The sequence below is a fragment of the Chlorocebus sabaeus genome, chromosome 15 (genome assembly GCF_047675955.1).
Source record: "Chlorocebus sabaeus isolate Y175 chromosome 15, mChlSab1.0.hap1, whole genome shotgun sequence".
Lineage (NCBI taxonomy): Eukaryota > Metazoa > Chordata > Mammalia > Primates > Cercopithecidae > Chlorocebus > Chlorocebus sabaeus.
The window spans coordinates 54,690,762-54,706,286 of record NC_132918.1 but is presented as its reverse complement, the minus strand read 5'-3'; the positions used below and the strand labels follow the sequence as shown (position 1 = coordinate 54,706,286).

The following is a 15,525-nucleotide window of genomic DNA, read 5'->3' as shown; positions in this document are numbered from 1 at the left end:
TGTTGTTGTTCCACATAGAGAGGAATTTGTGACTCTGCCTCTCTTGCAAGCCTGAACTTGGGCCAGTGTGGGGGTGGGGGTGAGGGGGTTCCTTCTGTGGGGATGCAGTCACTCTGAAGTGTTCCAGGAAGGCTGTCTATAGGTGCGCCTATGCCACGCTCCTGTGGAGAAGCCCCAGCTGTGTCTGTGTAGTGGTGGACAAGGTGGGAGAGAAGATACCTTCTCCAAGACCCTTCATGAGCAGCAAAGCTGCCTGATTGTTGGGGTAGAGCTGCAGACTTTCCCTTCTGAGCCCAGCACTGCAATTGTGTCTCTGCTGAGAGGAACTTCCCATCAGTGGAAAGATCTGGAACTCAAGGCCCGCCATCCGAATTCTTTTGTCCCACTGGGTATTCCCTTGGTATGGTGGTCTCCTCCTTCCCTTAGGAGTAAGACTTCCTGAGAGCCAGGTTACATTGATTGGTATTGTTCTTCTGGGTCTAGCCACCCAGTGGGGCTGCCCAACTCCAGGCTGGTGCTGGGGAATGTCTGCAAGGGATCGGTAAGGTGACCTGTCCTCAAGTCTCTCAGCAAGGGATATACCAACACTAGCGCTGATGGGGGTGGCAGGGGAGTGAGGTAGACTCTTTGAGGTTCCTTGGTTACAGAAAGCCTTAGTGTGCTGGCTTTCTCAAATGCTGGTTATAATAGTAGTGAAGTGGTCACGTGGACAGATGCAGGACCTCCTGGTTAACCAGGGTTTTGCAGGCAATGGTGATGTAGCAGGAAGTGCCACAGACAAAATCCCTCAGACACCAAGTTAAAGAAGGAAGGGGTTTATTTGGCCGGGAGCATCGGCCAGACTCCTGTCTCAATAGCTGAGCTCCCACAGTGAGCAAGTCCTGTCCCTTTTAAGGGCTCACAACTCTAACGGGGTCTGTGTGAGAGGGTCGTGATCGATTGAGCAAGCAGGGGTACGTGACCGGGGGCTGCATGCACCGGTAATCAGAATGGAAGAGAGCAGGACAGGGATTTTTACAATGCTTTTCTATACAATGTCTGGAATCTATAGATAACGTAATTGCTTAGGTCATGGGTCAATCTTTAACTACCAGGCCCAGGGTGCGGCACCCGGCTGTCTGCCTGTGGATATCATTTCTGCCTTTTAGTTTTTACTTCTTCTTTCTTTGGAGGCAGAAATTGGGCATAAGACAATATGAGGGGTGGTCTCCTCCCTTGTTCCCCCGCTTTGAGACTCTCACTCATTTTATTAGTGGGAGTTCTCACCTTCATCTTCACTACCCATGTCTGCCTGCATGACAGATCGATAGTGATTCGTGTAGTACACTTGTGCTGAAGCATTCTGGTGAACTAGAGTAGCCATGAAACCTTTTACCATTTGAATGAGTACAGGTAGTAAACAAGGGATTAGTAAGCAGGTTCCTGTTACTATTATAATTTCTATTATAAGAGTTTTAAATCCTCCGAGCACTGGGAACCATTTTCAAACATGGCCTCAGGGTCAGATCCGTGCCACACTTGTACAGGCATATGTGCCAGTTTCGTCATGTCTTTAACTATATCTTCAACTACTTGCCCCTGATCATCTATGTGCAGGCAGCAATTGGTAAGGTTAAATTTTCTACAGACTTCTCTTTCAGCTGCTAGTAAGTAGTTGAGAGTTAATCTATTTTGATAGATAACATTTCTCATCTGCGTTTCTTGCTTGGCCAAAACAGTCAAGGCTTTACCGGCTTTATTAGTGATGATCTCCAAGACAGCTTGCCACCGTATGATTCGGTTGAGCATGTGAATGGGGGTCTGGTATCTTCATGAGCCGTCTTGTGCCTAAGTTTCAGGCCCATAGTATTGTATAATTTTTTCAGGAGGCCATTCATCATCTTTTTAATTACCTATGGCTGTGTTTCACTTTTTGTGGGAAGCATAGACAGGGAAGCCCAGGAGTTCGCCTGTTTTTATGGACAGTAGGAAGAAAGATGGTTTAATAGTGCCGATAACACAACTACCTGTCCACTGGTCAGGCAGCTTAGCATAGGCTCTATGTCCACATGTATCAGTATAGCCCAGTGGGGTCCGTCCAGTCCCGGTGGGATTCTGGGCGGGTCCATACCGTCTGCAACTTTGGAAATTTACTGAATGGATTTTTCTTAGTGTGGTTTGAACCCCACTAGGTGGCTGTTTTTTTGGTACTATTATACAGTTTCTGTCCAAGACAACTAAGTCGTCCTACAGGATGAATGAATTTTTTTCTTTCTTTAGCTATACAATACTGTCCAATAATTGAGACTTTTACAACTTAGAAATTACCAGGGTGATTTTTTGGGCTGGGAATTCATCAGGAACTGTGTCTGTAGGCCCTAATTCTCGGGCTTCTTCCTATGGCCACTGATCTTCCATTACAGTTCCTCCACAAACATAACATGAAGTGACATTTAGAGACTGGGCTTACATGCTCGGCTAATTGCAAAAGCAAATTTCTGGTTTTTCCTGGGGTCTCTGGTACTGGCACATTTTTTAGTTCATCATAGAAAGTCTGAAATACTGGTTCCGGAGAGAGTTTACAAACCTCCCCTTTTACTAAGATATTTATTCTGGGATCTAATCCTTTTCCATCAATGCCCAGAAATGTGCGTTCTCCTTTTTCTCACATTGGGTTGAAGGGATTTGCAATTATTAATTTCAAGGGGTTGCAGATTCCACTCGTACAGGAGGGGCTGCCTTCTCCTTTTTGGAGCTAAACAGGATCTCTTTCATCCTTTTTTAAAGTAGTCTAGATGACACAAGACCAGTAATTACATACATTTGCAAATGAGCCTAATTCATGGCAGATATACTTATTTCCTGCCATGTAACTTTTTTTTTCCCCCAAGTTAAAGAACCGCATCCTATTCCATGCCAATTGCTATTGATAGTGGCACAAGCATTAAATTTTAGGGTTTTATGCTTTGGGACCTCTCTTTCTTCTGTCCTAGCTATTACTTTACTTGTGTTGCCTAGAAAAGGACCAGTCTTTAGTTTTATTTTAAAAACCGTGATTATGGGAGGCTTAAAATGGGTCATAACACGCATCAGGTTGGTTATTCCCTGGGCTACATACCTTGGATAGAATAGCATTATATAAACAAGTTCCTGTTAGAGTCCTGGTACACTTACAATAACTGTAAGATAATAGGACTGTAGCAATCTTTTGTCCTACCTCAGTGACTATATGTATATACTGGGAGCAGTCCTCGGCCTGAGGAAGATCAGTTGAATTCCTTCCTGTACAAGTCCAAATTTTAAGGAAAATGAGTCCTGCGATGAGTTTCCTCATGCTTCAGCCACGTGTGGACCAGTTAGCTTCCGGGTGTGACTGGAGCAGGGCTTGTTGTCGTCTTCAGAGTCACTTTGCAGGGGTTGGCGAAGCTGATCCCATCCACATACAGCTCACAGTGTGCTGATGTTTAAGGATGGTCTCGGAGGTTGGGCCCACTAGAATAAACTGAGTCCAATACCTCTACACAGTTATGTTCAACTGGGCTCTCTGATACCGGGAGCAAGGTGGCGGGGTTTAGGGTGTTGCAAACTTCAGTGGTTACGTGGGGATTTTCACAGAGCAAGCTTTGGTATCTAGTTAGTCTAGCATTCGTTAGCTAATGATGTCCTTTGGTATTTATTAAAGTCACCACAGCATGGGGAGACTTTAGGTTTTGCCTAAGAGTTAGCTTATCTGCCTCTTGTGCTAACAGGGCTGTTGGTGCTAGAGCCCTTAGACATGGGGGCCAGCCTTTGGAAACCTTGTCTAGTTGTTTTGAGAGGCCACTGGCCTTGGCCAGGGTTCCACAGTCTGGGTTAAAACTCCAAGTGCCTTTTTTTTTTTTTTTTTTTTCTTGACACGTAGAGTGTAAAAAGTTTTGTCAGGTCAGGTAGCCCCAGAGCTGGGGTCGACCTGAGTTTTTCATTTAACTTGTGAAAAGCTTGTTGCTGTTGGTTGTAATAGATGTGGTTTATCCAGTCTATGTTTTTATTAATTGTCACCTACTAAAACATTGACTTAAATCCTGTAGTTATTTGATTTCAAGCTTTAAATTGATCTGGTATTCCTTGCGGGGATCCAGTTGCATCTAAATAGATGTGAGAGTCGAAAGACCCGTAAGGGGCTTCTCTTGCTTTATGATGTCTTATTTTTTTCTCCCTCTGGTTGATGAAATGCCAGGGTGAAAGGGATAGCTAAATGGATTTGGCAGAGTGCCCAGTAAAGGTCCATCACAATACCATCACACATCTGCTTGGAGATGAACAAAGGCTGACTGATTGATAAGCTCTTGAAAATTCTTAAGCTCATGGCATCTCCAAAAAATGCTAAGTTTCCTCTCTGTCATGAGAGAGACGAAGTGAACTTAGTGTTGGGAGATGGAAGCTGGATGGCCCTTGGGGGCTGACCCGCAGGGTACCGGACTTCAGGGTATAGCAGAGAGAGCTTGGCATGACTTATTACTCCAGTCTATAGAATCCTGGAAAAGAGCTACCATGCAGCCTACGCCTGGTCAACTGGAGGACCACCTTAGTGGAAGGGGGAAAATCTGGGCCTCTGGCCTGCCATGCGCACAAGCATAACAATTGTTTTTGTTTAACGTGCAGATGGAATATTTGATCCATTTTAACCAGGCATTTGCATCTTGGTATCCTGTCTTAATTGCTAAAGTTTGTTTTAAGTCTTTAACTTCTATGATCGTCTAGTAAAATGAATGTATGATTTTAGGAAATTACAGAAACAGGTTGGGGCAGTCCATCCTTGCTCTTTAGTGGTCCACAGAACATTGGACCAACTATGGCATAAAAGCTCTACATTGAGGGGCAAGACTCCTGGTTGGCACTGGGGTCTTTATCGAAATCTCCCTGGATTAAATGGTCCTAGTTTACTAATGCCCAGTCTGAGGAGAGTCAGGACGGACAGAAGTACTTTTCTGAAGTAGAAAGCTGTCTTTGACTTGGCAAGTCTCTACAGGGTATAACAAGGCAAACATTAAATGCAGTCGTTTGAGGTGAAATTGACTTGGTTATGTGAATAACTAGATGGGCAGCAATAGAATTGGGAAAGAAGAAATAGTAATAAAATAGATGAAAAGAGTTAAATTTTTCTTAGCTTTAGTTTGGTAGTGTTTTCCCCTGGGACTATGGTCCATGACTCTGGAGGGGGTGGCGCTTTCTTGACTCGGGTGTGATGAGTCCATCCTTTTTTGCTGTACAAACAGCAGTCTTGGTGGTTAGCAGCACAAGGTAGGGTCCTTCCCAGGCTGGCTCGAGTTTTTCTTTCCACCCTTTGATGAGAACGTGATCTTCAGGCTGGTGCTGGTTTAACGGAAATTCTAAGGGTGGTACATGTGCTAAAAGACTTTTAGTTTTGAGGGAAAGGAAAGTGGAAGATAAATCAAATATATAATTTCTAAGAAACTGACCTTTTGTTTTAAATGTGGAGACATCAACAGTGGACTTTATAGTCTTTGGTGCCTTCTTACTGAGAAATTTCCTTTAGCACGTGTTTTTATTAGTTTTTAGACCAAAGAAAGCCAAACACCATTTTGTATTTGATAATGCTTTTTATGTGATTTTTATACCAGATAAGCTAAATTTTACCTTTATATTAGTGTGTTATTAATATTAAACCTAATTGTAATAAAACCTTATAGACATATTTATCTAATTTTTAATGTTTGACCATAAGGTAAGATTTTATAGACTCTTTTTAACCTTTTATAATTTTTGCTAAAGAGCAGGTTTTTGCTTTAAGAAAAACCTGTTATGCTTTTATTTTAATCTCCAGTTTGCAGAAAAACTGGATGATACCTCTTTAACTTTAGCTAATACGTTTACACACAGAATTTACACACAATTAACATTTTAAAACTTGCTTAAACCTTTAAAATAATTTTTTAACCTTTTTAGGTAAAAATCTGCATTCTTATGCCTCCTTATAATCCTTTTACAAATGTATACTTTACTTTCCTTATACACCTTGCACATAAACTGTCTCTTCAATAGTTTTACATTCAGGAGGCCTAATTACTTTTAAATTATACAACATTTCTTGCATAAATTCTTTTTTTAACACACTTTTTTAATAACTTTTTTCATGACTTTTACAAGCAATTTTTTGACATGTCTTAACTTTCTGACTTATTACAAACATTTCTTTCTTTAAACAACTAGTTGATTTATTTCAGGATAAGAATTTACCATATAGGCCAGGCGCGGTGGCTCAAGCCTGTAATCCCAGCACTTTGGGAGGCTGAGACGGGCGGATCACGAGGTCAGGAGATGGAGACCATCCTGGCTAACACGGTGAAACCCCGTCTCTACTAAAAAATACAAAAAATTAGCTGGGCGAGGTGGCAGTGCCAGTAGTCCCAGCTACTTGGGAGGCTGAGGCAGGAGAATGGCGAGAACCCGGGAGGCGGAGCTTGAAGTGAGCTGAGATCCAGCCACTGCAATCCAGCCTGGGCGACAGGAGTGACAGAGCGAGACTCCGTCTCAAAAAAAAAAAAAAAAAAGGAATTTACCATATAACATTCTTTTTACATAAATTTTGCTCCCCCCGACGTTTTTTCCCTTTTTTTCCTGAAGATAACCATTCTTTTCCAAAGCGAACTTCCTTTATGTCTAACTAGACTGTCTTAGGCCACAAGATTAGAAGTTACTGTAATACATGTTACACTGCTAACTTTTAGCAAACTTTACTTTTGTTGAAAACCTTGTAAGTTTGGAATTTCAGTTATCCTTTGCTATTTTTTTTTTTTTTTGAGACGGAGTCTCGCTCTGTTGCCCAGGCTGGAGTGCAGTGGCCGGATCTCAGCTCACTGCAAGCTCCGCCTCTCAGGTTCGTGCCATTCTCCTGCCTCAGCCTCCCGAGTAGCTGGGACTATAGGTGCCCGCCACCACGCCAGGCTAATTTTTTTTATTTTTAGTAGAGACGGGATTTCACCGTGTTAGCCAGGATGGTCTTGATCTCCTACCTCATGATCCGCCCGCCTCAGCCTCCCAAAGTGCTGAAATTACAGGCGTGAGCCACTGCACCCAGCCTATCCTTTGCTATTAATAAGACCTTATTTAGTCTAAATTAACTTAAAATTGGTATAGATGGCTCTCTCTCTTTTTTTTTTTTTCCTCAATTACCCGGGAGGAACCATCTATATCTCCTGTCCTGAAGGGAGTTCTAGGTCTGGTCAGACGTTTGTATGGTAATTAAGATTTAGATCTCCTGTTAGGAAACCTGCTGGGTTCTGGGTATTTTCAGAGGTTAATGTTAAATCATCTTTTTTTTTTCCCCCTTAGGATACTTCTGAGCTGGTGAGGTATGCTCACAATGAGGTTTCTTCTAAAAGTTATTTTTCTACTTTGTTCTGTTAGCAAAGCAGTTGCTGCTACAGATTGAATGCATTTGGGCCATCTGCAGATAGGTTAAAGATTTTTTGATAGGAAGGCTACAGGTTGTCAGTGACCTCAGTGCTTTCCGACTACGCCCTTGTTTACACTGAAAATGAAGTGGTATTGGCGTGTTATAGGGTTAGGGAGAATACCTTTAATTATCAATTATAGGTTTTAAATTTACCCTGGCTTTTAAAGGAATAGGGTACACTTTTTTTTTTTTTTTTAAACTACTTGTATATCTTTCTTTTTCTGTCTTTGTCTTTCTGTCTTTGACTTTCCTTTTGCCTGTCTCTTTCTCTCTCTCTGCCTCTGTCTTTCTCCCTCTCTTTCTCTCCATGACTCTCTCTGTCTCTTCCTCTCTCTCTTTGCCTCTTTTCCTCTCTGTTTCCTTTCTCTCTCTCTACTGGTCTTTCCTTGCCTCTGCCAGCCCTTATGCTGCTGTTCTCTCAACCACTATGGGGTGGGGGGTCTAAAACCAGCTGTAACCAAGTGTCTGTGTAAGGGAACTGGTCTGGGTGCCCTGGCTTACAGGTTACCTTGTGCCATACCTTTGAAACAAAGGACCTGTCTAGGCTTCCTTCTGATGGCCAACCTACCTCTAATGCTGGCCAGTCTATCTTACACAAAGTTTTAAGTTTTCCTGGTGTCATAGTACTCCATAGTCTCCCTTAAATCCTGTTTTGAAATTTTTCAACATAGTTCCTGGTGGGGTGGGCTTACTTTGTGCCTGACCCATGCTTCTTCAAGAAAAAAACACCACGCTCACACCACATGCACACCACAAAACAAAGAATGGGTAAAAAGGACACACACACACTTTTACGGTTTATACCAAACCAGAATCAAAACCAAAATCAGAGCATCAAGAAATCCAAGCCAGGTCAAAACCTAAAACCAAAGTATCAAGCAATCCAAGCAAGTCAAAAACGAAAACCAGAGTGCCGGTACAGGCACGTTGTGGGTGATCTGGCCATGCTTCCACTCGGATGGAGTAGGCAAGTTCCCAAGACCAGTCCTGTCAAGCAATTCAAACCAAGTCAAAATCAAAATCAAAGTGCCGATAAAGGCACACCGTGGGTGATCAGGCCATGCTTCCACTCAAATGGAATGGGCGAGTTTCCAAGACTGGTCCTGTCAAGCAATTCAAACCAAGTCAAAACCAAAGCCAAAGTGCCGATAAGGCACACCGTGGGTGATCAGGCCATTCTTCCACTCAGATGGAGTGGACAAGTTCCAAAGACCAGTCTTACCAAGTTTTAGATGTCTGGACTCCAAGCGCCAGTTCCTTCCCAGTGTTCAGTCAGAGTTGATCCTCCACAGGGGCCTGCCACACACTGCTCTGGCAAGGCATCCCACTGGGGCAAATGCCTAGCCGGGAGCGCTCTCAGGATCCGCGCCGCTCGGGCTGGTCGGAGTACCCTGCAGGGATGTTCCACAGGGCAGGCTTAAGCTGCCTAAGGAGCTGCCTCGACCATCTGCCAATCACCTCACTTCCTGGTCAGGGAACCAAGAAATGTAGCAGGAAGAGCCGCAGACAAAACCCCTCAGACACCAAGTTAAAGAAGGAAGGGGTTTATTCGGCCGGGAGCATCAACAAGACTCCTGTCTCAAGAGCCAAGCTCCCCAAGTGAGCAATTCCTGTCCCTTTTAAGGGCTCACAACTCTAAGAGGGTTTGTATGAGTGGGTCGTGATTGATTGAGCAAGCAGGGGATGTGTGACTGGGGGCTGCTTGCACCAGTAATCAGAACGGAACAGAGCAGGACAGGGATTTTTACAGTGCTTTTCCATACAGTGTCTGAAATCTATAGATAACATAACCAGTTAGGCCAGGGGTAGATCTTTAACTACCAGGCCCAGGGCGTGGCGCCGGACTGTCTGCCTGTGGATTTCATTTCTGCCTTTTAGTTTTTACTACTACTTTCTTTGGAGGTAGAAATTGGTCATAAGACAATATGAAGGGTGGTCTCCTCCCTTAGTGATAGCTTAGGTCATGCACTCCTTTCTGTTCAGTGTTATTCTACCTAATGGACTATGTTGGTTGGCATCCAGCCAAGAGGTAGCATTTGCAAAGGAGCACCAGCTGCAGCAGTAGCAGTGGGATTTGAGCTTGTCCTGTGTTGCCCAGGGGAGGTATTCTGGTTTCTCAGGTGACAACGGGGGCCATAAAGCTGCCAAAAGTTTCTGTCCTTTGTGTTAAGTAACCAGGGGTGGAGGGGTACAGTCAGGTGGGGGCTGGGTCAGGTGGGTCTACACTCTCTGTCTCCATGTGTGGGGAAAACCATGGCCCCTATAGGGGCTGAGGGGGGGCAGTTCTCAGGTCATTAGGGTAGTGTTCCAAAGAGGAATATAACTGCCTCTGCTGCACAGAAGAGTTTGCACAGGGCGTGGGGAGTAGCAGGTGGCACTAAGCCTCACCCAGATCCCACACAGTCAGAAAGGCAGGTCTCACTCCCTCTGTGCTCTGCTAGCTGCACTGGGCTAAGTTCCAGGCAGCCTAGGCTCAGAACTCAAACCTGCCCCAGGCCATAAACTTTCCCTGTGGTAAAGCAGCCATGACTTTCAGGCCATGCTCCTCCCAGGCCACCTGCAGGGCCAGGCAACTGGCTCATGCACTTGTGGCTACAGTGCACTTCTGCCTATCCCTGGGAGGTACGGGTTCTGGACAAAGGAGTTCATCCCCACTCAGTGTTATATCTTGAAATTGGGAGATTCTTTCAACCTGCAACCGCTGCCTGAGCTTGTTGGCTGACTTCCCCAAGGTTCCCTGTGAGGTACAATAAAGAATGGCTTACCTTGCTCTGCACTGGAGACTGGGAATGCCTGCAAAGCACTTCCTGCCACTGTTTCTACTTTTTTATTTCTTATTGCTCCCAAAATCAATCCCAGTCCTGGGTAAGGTTAAGGCCTTCCCCCGTGGCCTGGATTTTCAGGTTCCCCAGTGGGAACCTGGATGCAGCCTCTCCCCATCTCACACTCTGGAGACTTACAGTTTTTCCCTTGTCTTATAGTGTAGACTGCAGACTGCCACTTCTTTAAAAGGTCTGTGGATTATTTCAGTTTTTCTGTTAAGTTCCTGTGTGGCTTCTTGGAAAAAGGGTCACCATGTGAATCTCAATACACTATTCTGTTCTTCCAAGTGGGAGAGGCATGCTAACGCTGCCTCTTATCTGCCATCTTGGTGGGGGTGGAAAAACCAAAACCTTTCAAAATATTTTCTAACTTCTCTTGTAGGTTCTTCTTTTGCCTACTGCTTATTTAGAAGTGTTTTGATTAATTTTTACGTATTTGTGAATTTTTCAGTTTTCTATTGCTATTGAATTATAGTTTTATTCCATTGTGATCAGAAAAGATGTTTTTTATGATTCCAGTCCTTTTGAATTTAAGATTTGTTTTGTGGATTAATGTATGGTCTTTCCTGGAGAATGTTGCATATGCATTTGACAAGAAATGTATACTCTGTTGTTGGGTGGAGTGTTTATAGGTCTTTTATATGTATTAGTTTATAGTGTTGTTCAAGTGTACTGTTAACTAACTGATCTTCTGTCTGGTTGTTCTGTCTATTATTAGAAGTGAAATTTGTTAAGTCTGCAACTATTATTGTGCACCTATTTCTCCCTATAAATTTTGTTAACTTTTGCTTTGTGTATTTTGGGGCTCTTGTTGCTTCATAGATTTTGGGGCTCTGTTAGGTGTGTATATTTTTATAATTGGTATATTTTCTAGATGTAGTGAACCTTTTGTCAATATGTAATATCTTTGTCTCTAGTAAGTTTTTGATTTAAAGTCTCTTTAGTCTGATAGTAATATAGCCACCGAGGCTCTATTTTGGTTACCCTTTGCATGGAATATTTTTTTCCATCCTTTACCTCTTCGTGTCTTTGTATCTAAAGTGAAGCTCCTGTAAATAGCATACAGATAGATTCTGGTTTTTAAATCCAATCTGTCAATCCCTGTCTTTTAATAGAAGAGTTTAATCCATTTATACTTAGTGTGATTGCTGAAAAAGAAGGATTTACTTCTGCCATTTAGTTATTGCTGTATGTGTTTTGGTTTTTTATGCCTCAGTCCCTCCATTACGGCATTGGGGTGGTGATATTTAGTGAAGTTGTTTGCCTTTTGATTCACTTCTTTCATTTTAATCATATTTTAAAGTTTGTTTTCTTAGTGGTTACCTTGGGGATTATAATTAATATCTTAAACTAGTTGGAAGAATACCAGGTTAGCTTTAGTAGACGTAGACACACTGCTTCTGTAACTCTCCATCTTTTTTTATGTTGTCATAGATTATATCTTTATACATGGTATACTCATTAACAGATTTATGATTGTTTCATACATTTGCCTTTTGTTTTTTATTTATTTTTGTGAATTTTATTTTTTGTGCAGACTCCTCTGCCGGGGCTGCCACTGCTGAGAGGAGCCATAAATTTGCCTTTTAAATCACATAGGAAAAAGACATTACAAACCAAAGTACAACACTACTTTTTATGTTTACCTAGGAAGTTAGATTTATTAGTGTTCTTTATTTTTTCTCCTGACTTCATGTTACTGTCTAATATCCTTTTATTTTAGACTAACGGACTCCCTGTAGCATTTCTTCTATGGCATGTCTGTTGCGAATGAATGCCCTCAGCTTTTGTTGACTTGGAAATGTCTTAATTTTCCCTTCTTTCTTGAAGGATAGTTTTGCTGGATGTAAAGTTATTGGTTGACCAGTTGTTTTGTTTCAATACTTCTTTTTTTCTTTTTGAGACAGAGTTTTGCTCTGTTGCCCAGGATGGAATGCAGTGGTGTGATCTTGGTGTACAGCAACTCCGCCTGCTGGGCTCAAGTGATTCTCCCTCCTCAGCCTCCTGTGTAGCTGGGACCATAGGCATGCACCACCATGCCTGAATAATTTTTGTGTATTTTGTAAAGGCAGGGTTTCACCATGTTGCTCATGTGGGCCTCAAACTCCTGGACTCAGTTCACCTCCCTTGACCTCTCAAAGAGCTGCAATTACAGGTGTGAGCCATCATGCCCAGCCTTCTTTCAATACTTTATTTTGTTTTTATTTTAGACACAGGGTCTTGCTCTGTCATGCAGAATAAAGTGCAATGGCATGATCATGGCTCATTGCAGCATTGACCTTGTAGGGTCAAGTAGTCTTCCTACGTCGGCCTTCTGAGTAGCTAGTAAAACACCACTATGCCTGACCAATTAAAAAAATTTTTTTTTTTTTTTTTGTAGAGATCAGGGCCCACTATGTTGTCCAGGCTGGTCTCAAACTCTTGGCCTCAAGTGGTCCTCCTGCCTCATTCTCCCAAAGTGTTGGGATTACAGGTGTGAGCCAGTGCACCTGACTTTTCAGTACTTTAAATATGTCCCACCACCTTCCGGCCTCCATGGTTAATCTTACTGAGGATCCCTTGCATGGGATGAATTGCTTCTATCTTGCTGCTTTCAAGTTTCTCTTCTTGCGTTTGTGTTTTGACAGTTTGACTATAATGTGTCTCTGTGTGGATCTCTTTGAGTTTGTACTGCTTGGAGTTTGTTGAGCTTCTTGGGTATGTATATTTATGTCTTTCATCAAATGTGGCAAGTTTTCAGTCATTATTTCTTCAAATCTTTTCTCTGACCCTTTCTGTTCTTCTGGGATTCCTGTAATGTCTATACTGGTATGTTTGTTGGTTTCCCACAGGTCCCTCAGGCTCTATTAATTTGTCTTTTTCTTTTTTCTGGTTCCTCATACTGGATAATTTTAATTGTTTTGTATTCCAGTTCCCTGGTCCTTTTTTTCTGCTTGCTTAAGTCTGCTGTTGAACCCCGGAAATGAATTTTTCATTTCAGTTATTGTACTTGTCAACTCCAGGCTTTCTGCTTTGTTCCTTTTTATAATTTCTATCTCTTTATGGTGTTCTCATTTTGTTCAGACATTGATTTCCTAATTTCCTGTAATTTTTCCCCCCACAGCTTTCTTCAGCTCATTGAACATATTTAAGACAGTTTGTGTGGCATCTTTGACTATTAAGTCCAATATCTGGGTTTCTTCAGAAACGGTTTTTGTTAAATTATTTTTTTCTTGTGAATGGGCCATACTCATTTCTTTGTATGATTTGTAATTTTTTGTTGAGGATGGGCAATTCTGAATATTATGTTTGGAAGTTTGGAAGTCTAGTTCTCCCACTCTTCAGGAATAGCTGATTTTTGCTTGTCAACTACTGGATCCATCTGCTTGAACTTTCCCAAGCTGTTTTTGCAAAGAGTATGTTCCTTATTGAATATGGTCATTGAAATTTTAGTTCTGTTGTCCCTGTGTTTAACCAGCAATCTCACAATAATTTCCTTAAATGTCTGTCTCCCAGAAGGGTGGAGGGGTGTGGACCAAACTACCTTTTTAAATCCCTTGTGGTTGAGAAGCTGCTTGAGCCCATCAGGGTGGAAACAATGCCAGCCTCTATGCTTGGCCCCTCAGCCATCAAAAGCAGTGGTCAGCAATCAGAACACACAACCTTGATTTTTCAAGATTGAAAAACCAAGATGCAAAGGTTCTCATTTCCCAATCTGGCACCAGCTGGCTACACTAGGAACATCTTCGTGGCTACCTGCCATGGTCTGTTGGCTGGGGGATTATAGCAGCCATGTTATTAATACATGTGAAATTTACTGAAATTTACTTGCTGCTTTATCAAACTCTCCTCTGGGCCCTGAAGTGTTTTTGTTTGACTGGACTCCAGAGTTCAAAAATAGTTGCTTTGGACAGTTTCTATCAGTTGAATAGTTGTTTTGATCTTGGATTCCTGGAGCTTCCTATTCTCTCTTCTGTGATGTCACTCAACTCTTTTATGGTAAGCATGTATTTTTAGTGTACTATTTTAATTTCTGGTGTTTTTTAGCTGTATATTTTGAGTTATTTGTAGTTGCTTTAAGGGTTACTATGTATCTTAATTTATCACAATCTGCTTCAAATTAATACTGACCTAATTCTGGTAAAACATAGGAGCTTTGCTCCAATGTAGCTCCATTTTTGCCCCCTTCATTTGTGCTTTTATTGTTATATAATACTCAAAACAGTGCTAATTATTGCTTTATACAGTCTTGTCTTTCAAAGTACTAAGAAAAGAGAACTATACTTATGCAGTATTATAATCACATATCATTTTCAGCACTCTTAATTGGTTCTTGTGGATTTGAATTACAGTCTGGTGTTATTTCCTTTCATCCAGTGGGACATTTTGAGCTGGTATGGGCAATGATGGCAGCCTTGGTTAAGAATGCCACAGGTGGGCTGGGCACGGTGGCTCACGCCTGTAATCCCAGCACTTTGGGAGGCCGAGACGGGCAGATCACGAGGTCAGGAGATCGAGACCATCCTGGGTAACATGGTGAAACCCCGTCTCTACTAAAAAATACAAAATAATTAGCCGGGCGAGGTGGCGGGCACCTGTAGTCCCGGCTACTCAGGAGGCTGAGGCAGGAGAATGGCGTGAATCTGGGAGGCGGAGCTTGCAGTGAGCCGAGATGGCGCCACTGCTCTCCAGCCTGGGGGACAGAGAGAGACACTGTCTCAAAAAAAAAAAAAAAAAAAAGAATGCCACAGGCTCTCACTGTTCTTATCTCAACTTTAGCAGTTTTTAATGAATAAACACTTATCAGTTTGTTACATTTGGCTCATTTTTAGAACCCCGAAATACTCGTTTTTGACAATGTTGTCCAGTTGTTTTTGGGGAGAGCATTTTCTGAACTCTTCACTCTGCCACAGCTAGAAGTCTCCCCAACTACCTTGGTATTTTTGCAGAAAGTACAGATTACATTTTGCACTGTCCTTAGCTGTGTAGAGATTGGGCTTAGAGCCAAGGCAGGCTGAAAAGCGAACCTACTTTTCCTAAATTGATGGGACTTAGGAGAAGGAAAGGGGTTGGAAGTAAGGCAAAAGAGTAATTGGGCCTTTATCATCTTGCCTGGGTCTTTGAGCCACCACATCCTGTCTTTCCTAGGAGGTGGACTGAAGCTTAGTCCTTCACAACACAATGTCCTTATGGAGGCTTTCTGGCTCCTCCTACCTCCTTCTCTGCTGCATGCCTTGTCTGGGGATGGGCAGAGTAGACATTGGATACTCAATGTCAAGAAGCACCTGC

General features: G+C 42.6%; 1 protein-coding gene across 2 annotated transcripts in view; it reads left to right on the top strand.

The window, feature by feature from the left end:
- Positions 1-15,525, top strand: part of PCCB (propionyl-CoA carboxylase subunit beta) — a 92,799-nt gene that overhangs the window by 27,632 nt on the left and 49,642 nt on the right. The gene's annotated exons all lie outside the window — the stretch shown is intronic.